The following is a 15,030-nucleotide window of genomic DNA, read 5'->3' on the forward strand; positions in this document are numbered from 1 at the left end:
TTTTATTTTATTTTATTTATTTTATTTTATTTTATTTTATTTTATTTTATTTTATTTTATTCCTGTATTTTCTTATGGACAAATATATGTTGCTGTCAGTAGAATTCGTTTAGATACATATTTACAAAAAACACAGTTTATAGAAAAATTGTTGCCTACTAAACTTTAGCGCTAATAAAAGACTGATAATAAAACTAAAAGTTATACTTAGTTCCAAAGACGTAGCTTTTCCGGTAAATATGTTGGTACCTTGTAAGTTAATCGACGTGCTAAGTTTGAAAACCTCTCCAGGGCTCTTAAAAAACTAGAAAAACGGCCGAATTTCGACAGTACTCTAGTTATTACACTGGATCACAGATTTGATTTTGGTTTTGTTCACCAGACGCCACTATCCAATTCCTATGTAGAATTGCTCGGTGATTTCGAAAATCGAGTTGATTTTTTTTCTATGCATACGTTTTCGAGATATTTGCAGTTTACCGTTATTCAGCTTAAAGCAAAAACTAGTTCCTTTTAATCACGTATATCTTACGAACCAATTTAAAAATCTTAATACAAAATACGGAAAATGAAAGCCAAAGAAATTCTTCATAAACCGTTTTGTTCAAAATTTTTGCATTTGTACTAAAGCCTGTTATGTTACGAAAAAAAAAAAACAAGTTACTGATGAAGAAAATCGATGGATAAATACGAAATATGAGTGGTCAAATGAAAATGCGCAAAGTTGTTTTGTATATGTAAAATACGAGCAGTAAAGTGTGTTACGCATACGCCACGTATACCCGAGTGTGTATAGTATACGTATGTTCGCAAACCAAAATTTTTAAGAAAAAATTTTCAAAATTATTTTTTTGCACAATACTTGCACATATACATATGTATATTAAGTTTTATATTGTTCATTATATACTCTGTACATTCGTATGCTTTTACGTAAGTAGATACATCATTAGCGCACACAAGGGGTGGATTTTGGGGTTCAAACCCCCCCTAAAGCTAATAACCTCAAATACAAACTGTATCTTAAAGCTAAGAATCCAGCTCTCAAGGAAATTATAAGAAATATTTATTATAATTTCTGTTGCTTGAAAAAGCGCTTTGCTTTTGCTATAAATTTTCATGAGGAAATGAATATACGAGCATTTTTTTCTTGAGAGCTGCAAACTGATTTAAGAAATTTTGGTAGAAGAAAATTTCTGTTCCATTTCTCGTTCGTCGTTTTATATGAATTTTTCGTTTTTCTTGAGAGTACAGTTAATTTTTTCGGTATTCGAAATATTAAAAAAAATTAGAAATCGTGAAAAATCACCATCTCTATCGAAAGCCAGAAACCAGAAATCGAAAAAGGGAACATAAAAGTGCAAAAATTCATGGAATCAATAAATTTATTTTTACTGAGTCTTATTTAAAATTTTTTCTTAGGTACTTTTGAAAGTTGAGCGCATCTTGAGTTTATAGCACTTTTTATTAAACAAGTAGTTTTTAAGGAAAGAACACAAGGGACTTCAATTCTTATATTCAAATTTAGGGGTACCGTTAATTTCTTCGTGATCCAATCATCGGATCTCTAAACCAAATTACGGGACGAACCTTGAGATACCATCTTTCCAATAAAAAAAGGATTATTGAAATCGGTTCACGTGGTAAAAAAGTTATGTATTCCGGCGAATTGATAACCTCCCCTTTTTTTAAAGTCGGTTAAAAGTGTTTGAGTTCTGTTAATCTTATGTAAATAAAGTGCAGTTTATGAATTTTAAAACGTTTATTTATTTATTACATACTGTACATAAAACTTGCATTAATGTATTTTAAAGAGGGTATTATCTGAAGCAAATTTTTGAGTATTTTCCGGTGATATATCTTCAGAAATATAAAAGCCCCCCTAAAATATATTCCCGGGTGCGCCCCTGACATACATACACATGTATATGTGTGTATTCAATTGTGTTTATATGGCTTTGGATGACATTTGTTAGTACGTATGTATTTACTTTGTGCTTTTGTTGCGCTCCTTCTTGCACGTTAGGTGTTTGTTGATATATTTATGACATATGTACATATGCACTTATTTGTTGCTATCAATAAAGCTGCTGCTGCTGCTGCTCTTGATTGTTCAGCTATAGCTATTGTTAGCCTATTTGTTGATATTTATTTAACACTACATTGATGACATCCATACTTGTACATACTTGCACATATTTTCTTTGTGTAATCGGAGTATTGTGCAAACCGCTCAAAGCCAACCGACTGACCAACCGTTCGTCCAATCAACTGAATAACCTCTGCAACCAGAAAAATCAAGTTCAACTTTCGTGCAACTGTAAAACTCTATCAAGGGGATGCTTTCATGCGACACAAAGCGCAGAAAATGTATTGAATTAAAATAAATATTTTATATTGACAGTAGTTGTGGTTGTAAATTCCGGTTCATTTTGTGGCATTTGTGGTCAATGTGGCCTGTTAGTTGAGTACTTCGACGATGGTGTTGCGTAATTAGCGCACACACCACAAACATTTTCACAGCAACACCATGAACAAGACTACCAAAGTTTAAAACCACAAACGGTAAAAGTCGATAGTACCCAATAAACATTTAGGTTTGAGCTCAACTTGAAGTTATGTTGAGAACTAAGGTACATATTTCTCAAATCTCCAACGTTGTTTCTCAACAGTGCCTCAAGTGGAGGATCATAGCGTTCTCAACAAAAAGAGCATTTTTCTTTATATGAAAAAAGGGCTGTTTCTCAAGTTGAGAAAATTCTAGTTCTCAACTTGAACTCCAATGTAATTCTCCAATTAGTCTCAAACATATCATTGAAATACCGAAATTGAAATAGTAAAATACCTTGTACCTTTTTGATTGAAACGGCTTACGTAGATGAATTTAAATATTAATTTCTCATTTTATTACTCCTTTTGTTTTGTTGTAGTTAATCAATATCGTACCATAATAATTCACTTCACAGTATACAGCCCGACAGTAATTTTGCCACTCGATTCACTTCGCGTTTTATTTTCTTTCAAGATTATTTGAGGATACTTTGAAGTTTATTTACTTTTTGTTCGTAATTTTCCTCTTTTTATAGTTTTCGTTTTTCACTTGATAATTAAAAATTCGTTTCTCTATCACTTTTACGTATTTGCGCGTCGGTTAGAGAAGAGTTGGAGAGTGATGTTGTATATCAACTTGAGAACTTTAAGTTTCTCCAAGGTTGGTGAAATATTTGTTTTTTGGTGCTTATTGGGTATTGTAAATATTTTTTGTTTTTGTTTTTAAATTTATTTATAGCATACCAGTGGTCCACTAAAAGTTTTTCTGTAATGTTCTATGCATTCCAAACAAGTTTTTGTATGCACATACGTCTATTAATTTGTACGTGAGGCTAAGTTGTACATTTAGTGCAGTAATGTGTATAAGTACTTAGCTCGCTTGTTTCAATCGCATACATGTATGTACGCTCTTTAGCCTTTGCCGTTTCGGATTGTACCGACGACAGGCTCAGTTATGTTGTCACTTAAATTGCCAGTTAAATGAGATCTGTATGTAAGCGATTATCCAACACAAGCGATGTCTGTTTAAGCAGTGCAATATTTTGTATGCATAACTGCGCCTTTACACTGGCCATTGGAGCAAGCTTCGCGTGCAATAGATGTTAGCGAAGCATTTGCCTTTACGGTGGCGTGGAAAAGTAGTGACAATTTGTGGATATTTGTAGAGTTTTAGCGAAATTTGCAGAAAGTTTAAACTATGAGAAATTTGTGGCGCATAAGTACGCATAGCTAGTGGAAATGTTGTTTTAAAAAATTCTCCTTAAATAGAATAAATTAAAATAAATTAAAAGCTAATATATACAGGACAACATTTTCGAATTCCGTTCTCTAACTTTATTACTTATTAACCTATTCATCTTTATGAGCCAAAAAAGTTAACTTTTTTACATTCCATAGATTTATTTTTTTTTTGAAGAACTCATATCTTTGAAATAAATTCTGGTGTTAGAGAGAAAAATTAAAAACCTAATTTTACTATGCTCGGCCGAAAATTTTGTGTGTTTTTAAGTTTTTTGATTTTTGTCGCACGGTGTTATCCATATAAGAAAAACATTGCCAATTTTTGACAACATAGTTTTATCTCTTTACTCTATAGAAACGCCCTATTCGATTGGCTGCTATTCCAAATATCCATCTTCAGAACAATGTTTCGTACATCTGCACAAAAAACAGTACAATTTTTCGAATGAAAAAATTGTAGCCAGTCGTGCTCTCTTGTACTTTTTTACTTAACGCCAACAAGTTTTTTATTTTAATCTACAGAAATAGGTTTTTTATTTTTATTTTTTCATTCTAGTTTCTTCAAATTATGGATTACGGGAAGGAAATAACATTGGAATACGCAATTCCTCTGATTGTGGTAAGGGTGCTTCAGCCGATTTTAAGTCTGGATAAATCTTTTTTTATCGTTACCACCACGAAAACTAACACAGCAAAAGTAACAGCCATGAAAGTAATTTTTCTGTTATTTTCATTGTATAGGCACTTCATTTACCACTACTCCACTGTCTCAAGTATTCTCAGTACCGTTTAAAAATAATCGTGGAGTATACATTGCATAAAATGTGGGCTACTTCTGGATCACTTCAGAATTGTTATGTTCTTTCATCCAAATATTCCGTTACTTTTTTGTTTTACAGAAAGGAGAAAAGGTGTTCAACATTCATGGTAATGTTGTTGCTTACCACTAGAAGCATTCCTTTCGGCGTCTGCCCAACAGAAAATTGGACCAACAGCGAAAAGGAACAAAGAATCTAACCAGGGCTCCATATAGTCCTCCTAGATATCAATGAATTCAGAAGTGTTGACATTTCCCTTAATGAATGGCATTTTTAATGTTTGCTCATATTCATAGTCAATTTACTTATCTATTTCCATTTGCTGCAGTGGCCGAAAAAGTTGCTTTCAATTATAAAGTCCAAACAATGGTGTTTGTATGCTTAGCACTTGCCTGACTAACTTTCATTTCGAACTGCTTTTTATTTATATCTCACTTCTTTGTCACTCGTCCAGCTATTTTCATTCCATCCTCGTTATTAATATCTTCATTATACTTGTATTTCCGTAATTTTCGCAAACTTTCCTTTTGCCGCTGCGAGGTCTGTCCTCTGTGCCCAATTTAGCATTGTACACGTGCGTCTCAGCTCAGCTCCTCTTAGTTGGGAGTTGTGCGTACGCGTGCAACCGCGTGTGCATATTTGTTTGGCTTGCATCCTCTTTATATACATACATATATATGAATGCGTATATACATAGATATATGTGTTTTCCACAAAAGATAATTCACTATAAGCAACCAGGCAGTTGAGTTTTTCTACCAACTACTACAATTTGGAGTTAACCATAAAGAGCGCAAAGGAAAACAGTCAAAGTTATGCAACAAATAACTTCCATGAAACAGGAGTTTACCCAGGCTAAAGCTTTTCCGTGGCGCACTTTTCCGGCGACCTTTTATTACGCGAATTGCCCGCATTTTTGTGTTTTATTTTGTTGCCATTCAATCTCGATCGTTCGTTTGCGTTACTTTGATGGACATATTCGATTGATGATGATGCCATGAACGTTGTTGTCTCTCTGCTTTGCCTTGGATTTTGATCCCAACTTCTCCGCAGCCTTATGCTTGCAGTTTCCCAGCTAAAGCCTTTGAGTTGCGAAAAATTTTAACGTTTGGCTTTTTTTCGCGTGTAACGCGGCATTATTTCACCAACAAAGGCTTTTTTGTTTTGCACTGTTGATGCTGATTGCCACGGAAACCGACGAACTTACCGCGATTGTGAAATACATATCTCACATGGCCAATGTGCGGAGAGCGTATTGAAAGTTAAATGTGTTACCGCATATTTTACACTGACTCTGAAGTTGGAAATAGAAATTGAAAAGTTGAAAGGAATGAAATAATTTTCAGTGCAAAAAAAGGTAGGTAGATAACGGTAGTATACATATTTATCTCATGCACGTCAAATCTATACATAGCATAAAGGAAAGTCGAGATTTTTTGTACGCGCTAATCTCGAAAACTATTGAATGGATTTTGACGAGGTATTCTCTAATATACTCTGTATCGATAGGAGAGTGACCTGTTTTATTTAGAATTTTAATAGGGTTGCCATGTGTCTAAAAAACTATAAGATCCGCACCGTTCGTTGGATTACAAAAGATGAGGCGTCAAAGCACTTATGTTTTACGTTTTTTAATAGAGTAGCCTGTCAATAAAATTACAATTTACAATCATAATAAGCGTAGAGATCAGTTCCGCACCGTCGCTGTTAAACGAAAAGAATTGGCCTCTAGATGTGCTAAAATGTTTAAAAATTATGAGATATTAACTCTTCGTTGGATAACAAAATGAGATATTAAATGAAAGGACATGACTTTCCTATGTACAACAACTTTTTTTTGAGTAGGGTTGCAACCTATTTAAAAATTACTAAACAACAAAAAGGACATTTTTTAACCACACCAATCTCTTATGTGCGGCCGCTTTGGTGTAGTGGTTGCACGCTACCAGGGCCTGAGTTCAAGCCCGGTTCAACCCAATACTAACATATGTATAAGTATGCTCCAATCCAATATTATTATTAATCGCGAGAATTACTACACAGATTTGGGCGAGATTTTACTTAATATAACCTGTATCGATAGGGATATTATATTTTGTACATATAATTTCTATAGAGTTGCCACCTCTCTAAAAAATTATAAGATCTGTTCTTTGAAATACCAAAAGTGAGATGTGAAATGAAAAGGCTTGCCCTCTATATGTTCAATAACTTATAATTTTCTGAGTAGGGATGCCACCTTGCTGAAAATAATATGATTTTCACCGTTCATTGGACTAAAAAATTAGGTACCAAGTGAAGGGATATGGTTTCCGGATGTGCAGTAGGCTTTTTTTTTTGATAGTTTATTCATTGGACTAAAAAGTGAGTTGTCAAATGAAAGGACTTGGCCTCCAGATGTTCAGTAAGATTTTTTTTGAACAGAATTGCCGCCTGTCTACAAAATTATAAGGGTTGCCACGAGTCCGCCTAGTAATATATATTTTATAATTAGGAAAGCCGAACGCCAAATCCCACAAATTTTCGACCATTTGGAAATCAAGCTTTTTTAGCCTGTTTAGTCTATGTCTATGTTGTAATAATATGTTATTTAGTTTAATTAAATTATTGAAACATATGGCAACCCACTTCAAAAATATTTTCAAAAAATAAGCTTCCTTCGAAGCGTATTAAACAGGTACTTAGTATCAGCAGAGCATCTGTTTTGAATTTTTTCAAATTATTTAGAGACCAAACTGTCAGATATTTTTAATTTTTTTCCACACAAATTCTTAATTGGCAGAATGTATTAGCCTTTGGAACGTTTGCCTAACTCAGAAGAACAAACGCTGATTATTGGGCTCTGAAAAGAATGGAATGAAACAAATTTACAAAGAAAGAAACCCGCAAACATTTTAAATTTTTAGTTTTTTTTTTAATCTTTGTATTAATTTCACAACGCCCGCTATAATATTAAAAAAATGTATTTTTTTACACTTTAGATACCAGAAGGAACACTAAAATAATAATAATAAATAATAAATAATAATAATAATAATAAATAAATAATATTCCGTATATGCATGAAGGTTTTTAATATAAAAACAATTTCCGACTGCTGTATTGCAGAGTTGCTCGTAATACTGTCTGCAAATGTTATGCTAAAAAATTGTGTAGTTTCCACTTTAAAAATTTACATGCACCTTTTTGTCTACATCTTTGGAGCAAATTGAAAACTTTAAATGTGTCTGCTGAAAAAAATTCAGTTTTTTAAGCTGTTGCAACCTTTAAGTAAAAGAGTGATACATTTTTATTTTTTACAAAATGTAGCTCATTACGAAGTTAATCTTAAAATTAATTTAATTTTAAAATTTAATTTTGCTTAAATCCTATTTGTAACAAAATGCACTGAATTAGGGCGTATATTTTTCTTTGTTCTTTTACTTCTTTTGTGCTTTCACTTGAAAAAAAAATGTATGAAAATGTACAATGTTTGCTGGCGAGAAAAAGAAAACTAAGTAAATGCCTTTCAGCGTTTATGTGCGGCAGGGCATAAAATAAATGTATGCATATGCATGTACGAGTACGTATGTACGTCTGTATGTACACACATACATACATATGTATGGGGAAAATAGCGCGCCCGAAAGCGAAAGCGTAAAATATTTAAACCTGATATGAATGTGTCTGTATAGCGAGAGAATGCGAATTTAATTAAGCAAATTGTTTGTCTACGCATAATACAAGTGAGAGATCCCTAATTTCTTTTTTTTTTTAGCTGCTGCAGCCAATTTTTTTTTTGATTTAAACATTAGATAAGCTTGTTGAGTTATAGAGGGTAGTTGATTTTTTTTTTTTAAATACCAGTATATTCATATGAAATATTGTGCATATGTTTAGATTGGGATTGGACTGTTTTAATTAGTTTAGATGTAATAAAAAAAAATAAAAATGATTAGATGTGTGGGAAAACTAATTTGTTGGCGTAAAAAATAATAATAAAGGCAGGTGAAAGTACACGCACGTTAAAGACGTATGCAATTATATTAAAAATAATTACCGTGGCATAGTACTTGCCACGCGATTTTATATGGCTCACTTGATAGTGTTGTATAGAAGAATTGGTGACCGCTAAATATAAAACTGGCATTGGCCAGAGGAAATTACATAATTATAAAATTTTTATATAATTTTTTTTTGCAAAATTCCAAATTTTTTTTTTTTGATTTGAATTTCAACAAAATGTTTTGGTATCCATACAATTGTATTATTAAAGAGTGCAAGTTTGAAACAGCTAAGAACCCGAATTAATCAATTTTTTTTTGTCTACAGTCTTTCGAGGTTTTCCATTTAATATTTGCGTTTAAGAAAAACTGTTGTTGATGTTTTAATTTTTTTTGTGAACGGTCTGGCACATTATATCCTAAAGAAAATTCTTGTTTGTTGCAATTTATTTATTTTTTTATTAAAACTACATACACGAAAATTGAAAAAAGTCCGTAATTTTGATGAAAGTTTGTCGCATTTTTATAATTTGCATCAAGTTTAAAACTTTGATTTATATGCAGAGGTAGTACTTTTCAATTCCTTGGAAGTAATTTCAAAATAGCTTGTTTTGTTTTTAAATTCCGTTACAAGAAATTGAGTATTGTAGTTGGAATTCGTTACGCGCTGGTAATGTAACTTTTTTCCAATTCCATTAAAAGCGTACGAGGTCACCTTAAAGTATGTGTGGGACTGCCTTAAGCTTTTCATACTTATCGCCTCCAGGTACCGGGTACATCTAATATGGGTACCAGGACACAGTGGAGTCATGGCCAATTAAATGACAGATATTCTCGCCAGTAAGGGCCTGTACGGGGATTCATAGGCGCAGGACCCTTTACCAGTCTGCCATGGAGCTGCGATAGGTTTGGATGAAGAACGAAGTGCAACATTACTGGCCGAATACGGAAGGTAACAGAAAGGCTAAGTCCTTCATTCCGAATACATCAAAAACGAGAACCGCTGAACTCCTTCACCTAAGTGTGCATGCAGTAAGAATGATTACAGGTTTTCTTACTGACCACTGTACGATAATGAAACACTTGTCAAACATAGGAGTTGTTAACTCTGATCAAGGTTAGGTTGTGCAACGAAGAACAGGAAACAGCAGAGTACATTATGTGCCACTGTGAAGCCACTATGTGACCAGACTTTACTTCCTAGGATTGCCGCAACTAAAATCACACGACCTAAATGACATTCAGTCAAAGGGCCTCGCGAGGCTCCTTAGCAATACGCGAATCAAAGAAGATCTGTAGTCGATTAGAGGTTTGTTACAAAAGATCATTTCAGTTGAAGTACTCTGAAGTGAAATCTCATATATAAACAATCAATTATATGGAGGCTATTTATAAGGGGTGGTGACTCGGTTTGGTTGGTACTAGAGATGGGCGCGGGATAGCGGGACCTGCGAGACCCACGGTACTGATTTTAAAATGGCCGGGATGGGCGGTATCGGGAAGATCTGTAAAAATATGGCGGCGAGACGGGACCAAAATCCTTTCACGACACTCCCAATAAAACCGCAAATTCACAAAATCTTCCTTAAAAACGATGTTTGAAATATGTACTTTTAATGTTTTATTGATATGAAAAAGAAAAAAAATTATAGGAAGATGCCAGATCTTTCATTATTATTTAAAATTAATATGAAAGACATGAACATTTTTGTGAACCTTCAATCGGTTTGTAAACCTCGCCACCTACGTTGAAATCTCAATCGCTCGTTTCAATTTGTTGTCCGTGTGTAGCCTGCTTTAGAGATAGATATCGGGACCCACGGGACCCGCGGTACAATTCTGAAAAATGTCGGGATGGGCGCGTTCGGGACTTAAAAATCGAATTTCGGTATGGGCGGGGTCGGGATTAAATATTTAGTCCCGTGCCCATCTCTAGTTGGTACCGACAAATAGTTAATAAATTATTTAAATCTGCCCGTATACCCAATTTCGGTCGTAAAACTCGAAAAGTGAGGAATTAGTTTATGTTCAAGTCGTCAGGCAGACATATAGACCGACATAAATTGCCAAATCTGTTCAGCTCGTTGTTCGATCAATCGGATATATCTTCAATTTTATTGCTCTATCTTCTTCCTTTGGCACTTACAAACATTGGACCAAAGTATATAATAATACCATTTCATGCGTATGAAGTTCATTTAACAATCGGGTTGCTATTTTTCAGATTTTGAACTTGAGTAAGCAAGTCAGAAAGCTTGGTGTGAGTACTGTTGAAAAAAAATATGTCAAGTGGCGAAACGAACTGAGATTTTCATAAGGAATCCTGTTCTGGCAGTGCGGGCAACTATCCATACGAGCGTTTCAGTTTCGATTCGGTTATATGAAAAGAATACATTTATATTCAACTTTCCTCAATTTATTTATGTACAGTCGCTCTGAAACAAGTATTCATAAGTTTGATTAAGGTTACAAAAAAAAAAAATTAAGCCAAAAAATTAAGTGCTTGGCTTTACCTTGAAACAACTTTCAAATGAATGAACATAAGTAGCGGACGAGTTGACGAATTAAATAACACAGGAAAATGCTAATGAATATGTCAACCACTTCCATAATTTAGCTGTGCAAATAAATTATATAAGACTAAATATCTTTTGATTGGAGGTGTGTCCAGTAGAAATTTGCCTTTTAAATCCTTCGTCGTCTGCCTAAATATGGCGATGCCACACGCAATATGTATTAGTTCACTCACAACAACAACAGTGTTCTTGTATTATACAATTCCATTGCATTGATAAACATTCCTAATGTTCTTAATTAATCTAGCTATTGTTTGTAGTATTCAAAGTTGGATTTATTTGCATTTGGACAATTAATTCCAACACTAATTATGTGTACGGTTGACCGGAGTTCGTCGGCGAATTCGGCGCATTAACAGTTCAAATAATTAAGCGGCAGAGAGTTAGCTGCGGTTTTCACTTGAATTGTTAGGATAATGAAGGAGTTTACACAAACCTTTGCTGAATATTGTTTTAACGCGGCGAAATGCGTTCTAATTTCAGTGTCAGAGTTACATATATTCGTCAGGAAGGAATGCTGCAGATTATACACATGTTTTACGCACAGCACAGCTATAGTCTGAGCAAATACGGCCGCACAAAGAAATTCAGTTTTCTTTTGTTTTTTTGTGATTTCAGATAGGTTAGCTTTGGTTGTAGTGGCGGTTTATTGTCAAACTGCATACCTAGGATCTCAAACGGGTCCGTTACCTTATCTTTACAGCTGATTAATCGCTCAATTCCCCAAAGGCGCCTTTACCCATGTACCTCTTCCAATGGGCGGAAGATTTGCAGAGTAATTGTCTTACGGTTCTTCCTGGTTTTTGCAGCTCCCTCAGAAGCCATTACTTATAAGCCACCCCGGGTAAATATCTCCGCTTGCTTCTCTAAAACGTTGTGACCTACCAGCAGAAGAGGGTGTTCCATCATTTGCATTTTTTCGAAAACCGGGTTTCGAGTTCTTCGAAAAAAATTGAAAAAAACCGATTTCCAATTTTTAAACTAAGAAAAAAACCGGGTTTCTAACACTAACTGTTATGACTACGTTGACCATATTTATGGCAGCCGAATACGGGACAAAAAATAAGTTTGCCAATTTTTTCTATAAAAGCCAAAGGACTTTGAAAACTTTTTCAATGTACGTGTTCAATATGCTTTGCTCCATACAGAATATTCCACGTGAAAAGCGTTGAAAAAGCTAATGATAGGGCAATTTCTTTTAGAAACTTGAACAAGAATCATTAACGTCTAATTTCGATTCATATCTACTCACAAATTTTCTACGCAAAATTACAACTTCAGAAATCATCAATCATCAAGCATCCAGATTTAAAAATAATAACTACTAGAGCTAGGCGCCTAAATATCGAATACGGGACATTAAAAGAAATACAGAACTTTTTTCGTCCCGTGTGAAATAAATAATTACCAGGACAATTGTCGAAAAATACAATATGTCTGCTAAAAATGGTATAAATTTAATTTAGAAATCAATAAGGAGAAATAAGTTCGAGTTTTGTGTTAACAGTAAAACAGAAAAAATTTAGTGAAAAAACTTACACTTACTGGGGTCACAGATTTTAACAAGATTAAAACTCGAGCATGTAGAACTACATAGACTATCTTGGGAAGGAGAATACAACATACGCTGTAACAGACCGACTATAAACAAATGTAGTCTATTAGAGACAGGCCAATCATCGCGAATCTATCAAAACCTTCGTCAACTCTTACCCCAGACCAATGCCAACTATGTATCGTAGACGAAGAGCTCGCTCGATTTGCTTCGTTAGGCTTGGGATATTTTATCACAACTACATTCTGGATATTGTAGCAGGTTAAACTTGTGTCCGCTTTGAATACCACCTCCTCAAATTTCCACTCACATCAGTTCATCTAACATACCTCTCCCTACGACTCAAAGCCGGTTCTAGCTTAGAATGAAGTTTGTTTTAAAATTTCGAAATTTCTGTAGATTTCTGTATTTTTAACTTAAAATAAAAAAAGGGGTGTCCGAAATAAATTTTAGTTGTTGACCACCCCTATTTACACACATAGTACATAAATATATGCGATGCAAAAATGGTAACATTACTCGAAATCTCCTTCCGCCTTGTCTATACCCCGCAAACCATTCAGTAAATACAAATACAATGAAATATTGGAAACGAACGTCAATAATCGTGTCAATAGAAGAGCAGTAAAGTTATTATTGAATGTAAGAACGTACTCGTACATACATATGTACATACATACTACTTGATTGTCTGATGCTTACAAATTCAAGTATGGCTTTCGTAACCAGCAAAGTGCAGACACGCAAGCAAAATATGTCGGTACATCCAATTACACAAAAATACTTGTATATGGACGCTGACAGTAAATATATATCGAACATGTTGAAAGAGAATTGTGGTGGGTGGTGTGACACTAGAGGAGAAGAGCGCAAACTAAGGAGTGTCACGCACGTGATGCCATTAAATTGAATTGTAAGCCAATACGCAAAGCTCGAAAGGGCAACAAAATGTGTGGTCGACATTCAGCCGGACCTAATCATAACTGAAAGGATGTTTGCTTTGCTAATGCACACACATATTGATGCAGTGTACAAACATACATACATGTGTATGTATATAAGTATGTGAGGTTGCACGTGCGCACCCACACACACACACACACATACACTCGCCGAGCGCCGGTAGTAAATTTAAGTGATATTACCACATTGCCAATTTACTACTTGCTGGCTGGCTGGCTGGCTGGGGTAGTTGCGGTTGTTCTAAACATTTGTGCTTTTGTATATTTTTTGCCACAAATGCAAACATATTGATCAACAAAAATGAGCTAACTCTTAAATTACACACTCATGAGTGGCGGCAAAGTTTGTGTATGCAAATATTGAAGTTTTGCAAATGCCATGCCTAGGCGAATGCAAGTCGAAGTTGCACAGTAAAACAACGCACTTACAGGTGTAGCAACTGAAAAATGCCAACGTTGAATACTTATATCAGTAGTACATATGTATGTATGTGCACACTACTTAGCTTGGTGTTTGCTCTCTGAGTCAGCAGAATATCAAAGGTTCAAATTTTCCACCAACAACGATTGGCTGCCAAAGCAGATTGCTTTCGAAATGTCGCAAACAAAATAATAGGCGATTATTTTTCCAAATGAATTGCTGTGCAAATTACCATTCCAACTAATGGCGGTTGGTCACGTGACATATGAATTTGGCATATTGCTTATCGAGCAGCCCATTGAAATGGAAAACCTCAAATTAAAAACTTGCTCATACAATTTTAAATCGAACGCTTGGCGCATCCATAATTAGCGGCAACCAAAACCGAAAGTTAAACCGAAATAGAAACAAAAGAAAAATGGAGGGCAGGTAAATGGATGTGAATGACTGTACAAAGCGGGCCATTAGCGTCGTTTAATAGGTACATGTAGCGATAATGGGTGTGCACGTCCGCTGCATGCCTTTGCGGTAGATTGGCTCATAATTGCAGGATTCGCACAACGGCGGGTCAACCGTCTCTAATCACTGGTTAAGACGGACGTTTGCTGTCGCTAGCGGGACTATAATTGTTGTACTTTTTATGCTGCATTGCATGGACATTCAATTGTGCTTATGTATGTATGTATGCAAACATATGAACAGGAATGTAGAGGAATTAGTTAGACGACTTTTCATGTCACACATATTTTTTAGAATGTTTGTCTACCGTGAAATTAATTGCATTTATGTATGTACTTGTTAAAAAAATAGAATATATATGTAGGCCATAATAAGACTATGTATTTTACGTATAATGCCGGTTGTTTATTAGGCATTAAATGACACAAATTATTATGACAAAGTGTGGCATTAAAAAATAACTG

The sequence above is a fragment of the Rhagoletis pomonella genome, unplaced genomic scaffold (assembly GCF_013731165.1).
Source record: "Rhagoletis pomonella isolate Grant_MI unplaced genomic scaffold, Rhpom_1.0 Rhpom_scaffold_00004, whole genome shotgun sequence".
Taxonomy (NCBI): Eukaryota; Metazoa; Arthropoda; class Insecta; order Diptera; family Tephritidae; genus Rhagoletis; species Rhagoletis pomonella.